The sequence below is a fragment of the Euprymna scolopes genome, chromosome 5 (assembly GCF_053919585.1).
Source record: "Euprymna scolopes isolate OS-2025 chromosome 5, ASM5391958v1, whole genome shotgun sequence".
NCBI lineage: Eukaryota > Metazoa > Mollusca > Cephalopoda > Sepiida > Sepiolidae > Euprymna > Euprymna scolopes.
The window spans coordinates 128,427,387-128,438,528 of NC_136486.1; the positions used below are offsets into that span (position 1 = coordinate 128,427,387).

An 11,142-nucleotide genomic window follows, 5' to 3' on the forward strand; every position below is an offset into this window, starting at 1 on the left:
ATATAGATAGATAGATAGATAGATAGATAAGGCAAGAGTAGTAACATCCTGAAGTGCTTGTACAGTTATTTATTTTAATAGCTTTGCAAACATTTCGGGATATTAATTTTAACCGATGGAAAAAAGGATAAATAATTAACCAATGAAGAAGAAAAAATGCTAAATGTTTCAAAACCAGTTTGATTAATTGATCGGTAACGATGAAACCTGAAGGATTGGAAAGTATTCGGACTTATGATAAACAGTGATTACACCAGCCAGTTCCCGCCAAAAGTGAAGACTTTATTGGAAATTGGAAAGGATCGACATTATAATTAATAGACTAAAAACGTCTATTTTATTTAATGAAATATGCCATAGAGAAGAAATGCTGCCTATACATACATACAGACACACACACGCACTATATATATATATATATATATATATATATATTAACAGATATTTTTAGATTAAGCCTATTCTATTTTGATGATACAGATTAAATTTGCTTACGCAAGCCAAAATCACGTACGTTCACTTTCATCATATGAATAATATTAAATGAACAAACGAATAGATGCATTGGTTTTTAACATTTGCAATTAAACTCGTCAATTATGCGTTTCAAATCCCGTGCATCATTCCTACGCAATATCAACAAATGGCAATCATTAAATAGTTCCAAATCGATATTTATTATAAAAAAAATTGAAAGATTTTTATCAACTAAATACAAAGTCAAATATCGTTAATGGGCGTCAACATTTTTATATCAAAATCATGCGCACACATAACACCTGTAAACCAGGCGGGGGCATATGTACGCTCATAAAACGTACTCTCACAGTGCCGTCTCACCGGAGACTCACATCACCCCTCCGTATCTATGATACGAAGCTACTAACAGGCGGTTACTATCTACTAATTTATAAGTGATTAAATGCGTTAAAAATTGGTACAAGCATAATTTTGTGCAGCATGTAGTGTCCGCTGCCAATAATATAAAGACAATATAGCTATTGATTCTATCTATATGCTGGTGGTTTCAAAGTAACGAGATTTCTCGTTACCTCATATACAAAGAAGAGGCTGCCAATTTGAATGAAACAACCTTTTCTTTTCGGAGACTAATTGGATTTTAGAATTGCGAGTTTTGACAACAATGTGTCGATTTTAACCGCGGAATTTTTAAGTTGAAAATGCAGAATAGTTAACAATTGATTATATAACCACATGCCAATTTTGTAGTCTTAATTATATTTTCAGAATTCATTTAATAAACTGCATACTTTATAATGAATACAGGATATCGGATTATCGTAATAATTTTCAATATAAGTTTAGGCCAGACTAATGTATTTATGCGTAGTAAGATTTTCACCATATGTTGTTATTTTCCAAAGCGATTATTGTTTTCAAAATTAAAAGAATACAAAACAAAACTCAAGTAGGACAATAGTAGAGCAATTCTGAAGAAATTAGTTTACACTCGTTGCAGATTCGCCCTTCCTCGAATGTAGTCACAAACCTTTCAAGAATTTGTAAAATAAAATAATATAAATGATATTCTCTTTTACTTACGGCTTTAGCATGAACCTGTCTTGTAACAAAGTGTCATTAAATTAACAAAAAACTCAGTTGTTGCCTCTGGAACTTACCTAAAAAAAAAATGAAATAATGCGTCTTAGTGGTAATATACATATATTGTAAGAAAATACATTTATCAAACAGTCACTTTATACAGAATGACAATATTATATGGTGTGTGTACGTGCATTAATCCTCAAAGATGATACACTCGGCGTTTCCCGGTACTACTTTAAGACAAATACATGTTTCATTATAATATTTATGGGATTAGAGAATAACACGAAACTAGCTGTTACCCGAAAATATATTAAAAATAGGCTTCATTAATTTAAACTTAGCGCTAAAGCAAAATACTTACATTATTATTTGGAATGCATTTAAAAGTGAGAATGGAAACGAAAAATAGAAGTAGAAGAAAGGGATGGGAGAGGAAGAGATGAAGGGTATTTTCATTAAGGTTGTATAAGATTAGTACGTTCCTCGAGGCACATTCTGTGGTAATACTCGTGAAACTAGTGCAGATATACAGCATTGCGTCGATGGTGAAAGCGCTGGAGGTTGGTATACAGTGCAGAACCCGTTATGTTCAAGACTCTTTTTTGGATCGTGACTAAAAATGATAAGCTAGTGGTAGTTTTCCATTGATATAAGGTACTAACAGGTGGGAGATGTTTTCTAGAGCGATAAACGGTATACACAATCGTTACAGCATATTTGGCAGCATGTTCTTCGTACCCGGAAGACTACTTCATCGCCCCCTCGAACTTCGCATGTCATCTTGTTGAACCAATCTCATTTTTATATCTTATCTAATTTATACAAAACATTAGATAAAATGTAAGCTGAAAGATTAAAAATGATTGACATTATGGCAAAGGTATAATTCTATGCTGTACACGTGCATTAATACTTAAAGATGAGAAACTCTGCATTCCCCGGGGCTATATTAAGGCAAAATACTATCAAGTCGCCGAAACCGTTTAGGAACAAATAATTTCAATTTCTAATGATATATATATATCTTCGTTTTAAAATGGGTTATTCTACGGCAAAGAACTTAAATGTTTCCGGGTGTGACTCACGGAACAGATAAAAATGTCTGAAGCATTGCATAATTTAAAAACAGAGACCAGAAAAAAATATACACAGGTAAACGAGGCTGAGCATTCGAATGGTTAGGTTAGGGTTAGACATAATAATTTTGCTTGACAAGTTGTAAAACAATTCAACAAAAAGTAACAAAAATAATATAAAATTAATTTATTTATAGATTTGAAAAACATTATATATATATATATATATATATATATAATTATTAAATTTATTTATACAAACATTAATGGCTACATATGTGAATACATGTTTCTGTAATCACCCGCGTTGGGGGATTACGTCTTCAGGCCAAGAATTACCGTCGAAACTCATATATATATATATATATATATATACATATATATATATATATATATATATATATATATATAAAACCCTTTTTTTAATATGGAGGTGTAATTAATCCTGATCTTAAATCAGGGTAACAATAAAAAGCTGTTTCATTCATTCATTATTAATGGTAACTGTTTCGGCTGGCTAGGCCATATCTGTTCAGTAAATCACATTTTGAAAGAACAAGAGAAACATTCGTGTCTCTATGGGCTCAATTCGGTATAAATAGATCGGAACTTCTGTTTTATCTTGCAAAAATCGAACTCTGAAATTTTAACCAATTCTATTTTTGATGAAACGGGATTTTGAATATTTGATTACAAGGCGCCATTACCCTGGCGGCAATATTTTATCTAAACGATGTTTGAACGCAAAATGTGCGTAATTACAGATTTCAGACAAAGCATGAGAAAATATTCTTCAATCCAAACTTATAGAAGAATAGTTTATTTTCTCTCATCTTTCTGATTACTTCATATTTCAATAGTAACGATTTGCGTATAAGAATGTCCATCCATAAATAACAAAAAGCTAGAAATATCACGCACTCATCGTTATATTCGTCCAACGTATATTTCAAAATAAAACACATTAAGCACATTGAATAGGTACAAGCAAACAGTATAAAAATTGCTGGTCTGTATTAACCGGACTACTGTTAATCTTGAATGTACTATATATATATATATATATATATATATATATATACTAACAGTTCAGCCCGGCTTTGCTCGGGCGCTATGTACTGTTCATAACGTTATGTGCATATGTACATATATATATATATTAAAAGTTTGACTCATGTCCAGGTAACCTACATCTAAAATTTCAAGTGTTTCGCCCCAAAATTGGCGGAGGAGTTTGGTAGAGTCTGCAAAGGTCAACTTTTTACACTTTGACCTCTTGGCAGCCAAATTGTCGCCTCAGAACTAATTAAAAAGCTTGTTGCATGTCTGAGTACCCATAATGTAAAATTTCAAATGTTTAGACCCAAAATTAGCTGAATAGTTTGCTAGAGATCGTAAAGGTCACATTTTTTTAACTTTGACCTCTTGGATGCAAAATTATCGGCCAAAATCCGATTAAGAAGCTTGTCATATACCTGAATACACGTTATGTAAAATTTCAAATATTTGGACCAAAAATTGGCTGAGAGGTCAACATTTTAAAATTTTGACCCCAATTTTGACTTCTTAACATTTGTTTTGGGCTTCAATTAAAAAGTTCGATCCATGTCCAAGTAACCTTGATCTAAAATTTCAAGTGTTTAGACCCAAAATTGGCGGAGGAGTTTGGTAGAGTATTCAAAGGACAAATCGTTGAACTTTGGCCCGTTGAAAGACAAATTTCTGGCCGAAAACCGATTAAAAAGATTTCCCCAAATCTCAATACCCCTTATGTCAAATTTCGAGTCTGTAGACTGAAAATTGACAGAGTAATTTCGTAGGGAAATGTATTTACACAGACAATTTCATTTTATATATATATATATATATATATATATATATATATATATAACACGCGCACACTAGAAGGCCATCCGCCGTTGCCCGGTCGTCAAAATAGCATAAATATTATATTTTAATTCATACAGAAACGCAAGTGCGAGTATTATTTTTTCTTAACATAACGAATCTGTCATGTGAACCAGTCACGCATGCGCATTCGTGAAACAATTAACAGATTAAAATCCGATGCCTGCTCCCACGTACCAATTTTGACATTTTAGAAGCTCATTTTTCCGGATAAAAACGGATTAAGAAGTTTTCCACAGGTCTCACTATCCTACATACCAAATTTCAAGTCTGTAGATAAAAAATTCGTTGAATATATAGGTTGAGAATTGCTTCGCACACACACACACATATATATCTATATATATATATGTGTGTGTATGTGTGTGTGTGTGACCTTGTCTGTCTGTGTGTGGAACAGTCTCTACCAAACTACTATCAATTTTTTGTCTACAGCCTTGAGGCTTGATATATATGAAATCTGGACCTTTGGAGCAATTCGATTTGGTTTGTAGCCGGTAAAAATTGCTGCTGAGGGGGAAAAATTGAAAAAGAAATGAAACTTGACAGGCGTCAGTCGACTAAACATTTTCTTAGCATGCGCAAATATACAATATAAATTAAACAGTCTTTTTTAAAGTTTTATATGCGTATAAACTTCGATTAGGCGGTAACGAATATGACTGGAAAGCTACAAGTTTTGGTTTCAATTCTAACTGATGGCAATAAACTCATGTTTTTACTGTTGAGATCACTACTATATATTAGGTGCAATATGATAAAGTATTGGCTCTATAATGATAAATATAAAATTTGAATTAATTAAAGTATTGCATTTAAGCGTATTTTTAGAGAGGGAGAAAGAAAGAGAGTAATCTGTGGTAATAAGGAGCGATCTATAATGATAAATAATATAATTGTACATCTATTCTGTATATCAATTCAATTAAAAATGCTTATAAGAGGATCATTCCAAAAGTAAAGCCTCCAATTTTTTTTTACACAGTGATCACCACTTACAAAGGCCCGGAAGCCACTCAGGGATAAGGGTTATTGCAAGTACATTACGTTAGTGTGGAGATTTGATGAAGTGTTTACTTAAGGGGACGGTTCATTAGGAATTTGTTAACATTGGACTTGAAGACATCCAAGTTGTAGTCCGGTGGGAAGCAGGCAGACGGAACAGAGTTCCACAGGCGTGCAGTTCTAAGAAAGAAGCTTTGTCATGGAATCCGCGTTTTGATTTAGGCACAGATATAGAGTGGGGGAAATTTTTCGCAGTGGATTCAGCTAGACGGGTGTTTTTCGTGAAAGATTGGCGAGGGGGGACCAGAGATTGGAGTTCAGACGAGCACCTGCCATGGAAATAACGATAAAACAAGGATAGGCTCGCAACGTCTCTTCTGTGGGAGAGAGGTTGCAGGGTAGAGAAAAGGGCATCCCCCACTAAGCCACGAAGTCTATTTTGTACTCTGTCAAGGCAGGATAGGCTGTTTTTAGCAGCTCCTGCCCAGATATGGCAACAGTATTCCATCCTTGGACGTACTTGGCTTTTATATAGATAGAGAATTGCATCAGTTTGATTTAAAAAATTTTGAAGTGCAACAAAGACAGGAGTAGTACCATTAAAACGAGTTACCTTTTGTGCTCCATAATTTATTTTTCTAACTTGTCTCCTATTCTCAATACACCTTTACAAGCAACGAAGGATTACTGTGCATGGGCGTATATATATATATATATATATATATATATATATATATATATATATATATATATATATATATATAGGATATATTAGAAGCTTTAAATGAGGTTCAGCCACAGCATAACTGTTTTAGGTTAGGAGAACACTAAAAGATTCGGAGTCACTCCCATTGTCTTTCACGATGCATTTTACATTAGAACACACTTAAAGATTGTATATATGTTTTCTAAAGTTTCTGGTCTTGGATATGACCTTTAACTATATCCGATGGTGAGGCTCCAGCTTGCGGGCTTTGGGTAGTGTGGGGACACTCTTTAAGTGCCATTGCTCCCAGGTCCTATCTGACCAGGGGTGGTAGTACCTGTTAGGGTCTCAACTATGCGTTTAATAGAAACCGACTTGAAAAAAAAAAAAGAATTCTATTAAAAGATTTTCTTCAAAATAATTCGATTCGGCATTATATAACCTGAAAAGAGTTGATATGCCGTAAAACAAAAACAACCAAACCTAAAGTTTCTTACTATGGGGAACATACACAGGTATTAAGTTATATGTAATATTTTGTTAGTATTAAAAACAATTATGCAGTACTTGTCATTATGTAAATAACATTTATCAACAAGTGAAATTGTATTAAATCAGAAATTTAGGACACAAGGGGAAACATTGTTATTTTATTTATACCACGGAGTGAGTCACATCGTATACAACCAAATCGGGTCAGGATTAATGGATAGTATCTGTTCTTCAGATGCTACACTTCAATTTCTTGTTCTGTCAGTGGAGGAGAAATCCTTTATGACTGAGACAATTTAAAATTTTTGTTCCTTTTCTCCACGTTAAAAAAAAAAACAACCTGGTGTCACACACTGTGTCCCGTGGGGAGGCATTGTAAATAGGAAAAGAAATGATATCTATTAAGTTCAATTAAACGAAAATGACGATGAAATTAAACCGTAAACCACAAATGCCATAAAATATTTTCCGATTAGAATAAATATATTAATCTCTATTTCCTGTGTACAATTTAAAACTGTCATCGTTACATCTAATTGGTCTTAAGGTCAGGTTCCAGTATTGAGATAAGGTGGTCAATGGCAGAACGGTAAATATGTTAGTCCCAATGTTAATCTTTTACGGTGTTTTATAATTTGTATGTGTTTGGTGGTGACTGGCAGAAAGTGTATAGAATAAATTAAAAACATCTTTCATACACTAGCAAAAAACATATTTCCTGCAGTCGCATAATTTTACTAGTATATATAATGACGGCAATATAGTACAGTGCAACCCTTCCTCAAAGTTTGAGATAAAGCTTCGGACCCTGATCTCATAACAGAATATATATGACACTGCAACCGCTAAAACGGACAAGATATTGCATGAAAGGATAGTAGCTGAATCCACTGTCAAAAACTTTCCCCACTCTTTATCTATGCCCAAATCAAAACGTAGATTCCATGAACAAAGCTTCTTTCTTAGAACTGCACGCCTGTGGAACTCTGTTCCGACTACAACTGGATGTCTTCAAGTCCAACGTAAACAAATTTCTGATGAACCGCCCCTTAAGTAGACACTTTAAATATCCACACTAACGTACTGTACTTACAATAACCCTTATCCTCGAGTCGCTTCCGGGCCTTGATAAGTGGTGACCACCTTGTAAAAAAAAAAAAAAAATAGAATATGTACTTTATCCTCTGCATCTGAATTGAACATTGGAAAATAGTACCCAAGTCTGAAACAATATAATGGGTTGAATTGAACGGTGAAAGACAGTAATAGTAAAAATATCAAATATCCATTCGTATCAATATAAGTAGTAGACGAGTAGTTCAATCCGCTCAATAATTTTGCAATTCAGTGACAACTTTAAAATTAATTAACTACATGCGTTCATCTGACAGTTTTTTTTTCTTTTCGTTTTAAAAGCCTATGCGTTCTGCCATCTTTGAATCGGAACACTTTCACGCATGCGCGTTTCAAATTATAAATAGCTAGCTGTGCTGCGTCTTCCTCTCTCTACCTGTTTGAAAACTACAAAACGCTTCTCTGCATCTGCACCTCTGCATTCACTTGCAACTCCCCTAACCCTTCATCCCATCTTTCTATTCCTTCCTCTTTCCTTGAGTTTCTGTTCCATCTTGCCGCGTCTACCCACACTTCCTTTTCATATCTATCGAATTGCGTGTAACGGTATCAGCTATCGATCGGCTGACCTACTTCTATCGCACACGGCGGATTCAACTCTCTCCCTCTATGTCACATGCAAGCAGTCAGCCAAGCCCCTCAGCCAATCAACCGAACCGCGCAATCCTAGCTGCTTCACTCAATCCCTAACCCTCTCCCTCCCCTGCCTCGTTTTCACCTACTTCGTTCACTTCTACATTTTGCACAACCCTCTCGCTTTGCATTTTACTTCTTTTTTACCGGTACAACACTCATCCTAGTTTTGTTAAAATGTGGCCTACTGTAGAACCCCGGGATACAGCATTAAAAATTAGTAACAAAATACAGTACATTATATAATACACATGTATATAATAAAATAACATTATAAATAACATCGTAAGGCGGTGGAAATATCGTAACCAGAGGCAGGAAAACATATTCCACATCGTAACCTTTAAAAACATATCCTAGGGCCACCGTATCCCGGGGTTCTACTATTACCTTTTTCCATAGGAAATCACTACTTATCAAAGCTCGAAACCACTCGAGGATAAGGAAGGTGGTAGTGTAGTAATCGTTAATCGTGCAAGTTGGGTAGAATTTAGATTATTTAAGACGGATCAACAAGAATTTGTTTACGTTGGACTTTAAGACTACCATGTTGTAGTCAGCCGATAATCAGGCGAGTGGAACAGTGTTCCTAAAGGCGGTAAATTTTAGGAAAGAAGCTTTGTTCATGGAAGCTGGGTTTAGATTTAGGCACAGATATAGAGTTAGAGAAATTGTGGATTGTATCTAGACGAGTTTTTTGTGAAAGTTTGTCAAGGAGGGATCATAGATTGGAGTTCAGACAAGCACTTCTAACAAAACTTTAAACTAAAAAGGTTGAACAGTTACGAAAACGGAAGTGGTAGCATGAAAACGAGAGCATTTTGGAACCCCAGAATTTATTTTTCTACATAATCACCACCATTCACCATGCACATTTGCCAGCGATGATGGAATCGCTGTGCATGGGCATCCAGAGCGCGCTTTGTCACTCACATCTTTCTGAAATCGACGAACTCAACTAACTACTGACATCAACTTCGTAAACGTTCGACAGGCGCTGGTGAATGTTGATCCGTTCAATTTATTTTGCATAGAGGAATTCAATGAAACATGTTTGCTTCTGACCTTCTGACGCACGTCTTGGAGTTTCATACCTTCAATATCTGCAACAGCGTGGTGAAAATTTCAGGTCACGAATGCATGAGTACAATCATCATAACAATTTGCAATCCCCTCTGATCTATTCGGATGGAATGAAAAATAGAATGCGTTACTTTTGGGATATCCTCGTATGTTCGCTGTGTGACATCAAAGCCTATATATTATAAATTCATCCATACCTGGAGAATTGTTGACACATCTAGGTTGGTGTATCAACACTAGTCTAGGAATTAACTAAAATGGATGTTTAAAACAATATGCAATTAGCTAGATCTTTTGTAGATAATTGTAGATAATTGCAATTCCACTATCCATATACATCAAAGTCGTATTTTCTTTTTAAATAAATAAGAAAAAGGGGTTTAATACAGATATATCAATAGACAAAACAAAGACCAAATTTATAGAGGTATAGATTAGAGATGTACGGTGTTCATCTCAATGGCTATGGTTTCTCTTTTGTCATCCAGATTTTTTCTAGAATGTCATTAAAAGAATGTCGGCTTATCTGATATACGATTAATTTATTTCCCGCGTAAAGATTGTTTTTTTTTCAAAAATAAAGAAATCTGTTCGCCGTTTTTATTTATTACCGTTGAACATGCATTAACGATTTCATTCAAGGAATTCTACTTTGAGGGCCTTTTGATGTCTTACCCCTTGTTTGCTTATACCTATTAAATAATCATTATTCTGCGACGTTCGCCACGTTTAACCGCATAAATCATCCATAATTCTAAGTTTATATACACCACACACACATACAAAGAACCGAAACACGCATACACTTGTACGTACACTCACACACACACACACACACATATATATATATATTATTACGTTTGACATAAACACTTTACTAAGGGCTGATATTTTGGCTTCGAAAAAAGACTTAGATGGATGCTTCGGCCGTATCAATGTTGTATAACAGAAAATGCACATACGTATATTTGTTAATCTAAAGCCTTCTATAATATAAATTTCATCTGTCCGTTTAAATGTATGTATGTGTGGCTGCCTAAAAGTTTCGACAGAGTTGACGGATTTTCACGCGATCGGTATCATTTTCAAGCTCGACGTCTCGGACGGCAAATATCGAAGAATTGGCCAAAACATTAATTGTTTCATCCTCAACTGGACAGTTTCTACAAGGAGAGGTCTATTTTTTTGCGAGCCATTTTTGCAAGTCATCGTATCGGTTGGATTGACTTTGCCTAATTTTAACATTGTGAACTTCCGGTTGCGGACAGACGTCAGATTTTCTTTCACTTTCTTTTCCGCCTTCGCGTCACTGGTTCGAGCCTGTCTGCCTACTCCCACTTTATTTGTTTATATTTTTTTTTACTGCTCAACACACACTTCAAAACACCCGAGTAACGCCGAGAACTCAGTCTAGTATAATATAAAACTGAAATGCAATAATTGTTGTCGACGATTATATGTATAGGATTTAGATTTTTATAAATAAAAACAGAAGTCTACATACAATTTCAAAAATATTTCTATCGTGATGTGCAC

General features: G+C 34.7%; 1 long non-coding RNA gene across 1 annotated transcript in view; it reads right to left on the bottom strand.

Annotated features, from left to right (window-relative positions):
* Positions 1 to 463: 463 nt before the first annotated feature.
* The window catches only part of LOC145276969 (uncharacterized), a 440,156-nt gene continuing 429,477 nt past the window's right edge, over positions 464 to 11,142 (bottom strand). Inside the window, exon 2 of the long non-coding RNA XR_013868067.1 lies at positions 464 to 1,640. This is a non-coding gene — a long non-coding RNA (uncharacterized LOC145276969). The remainder of the gene's footprint in view (positions 1,641 to 11,142) is intronic.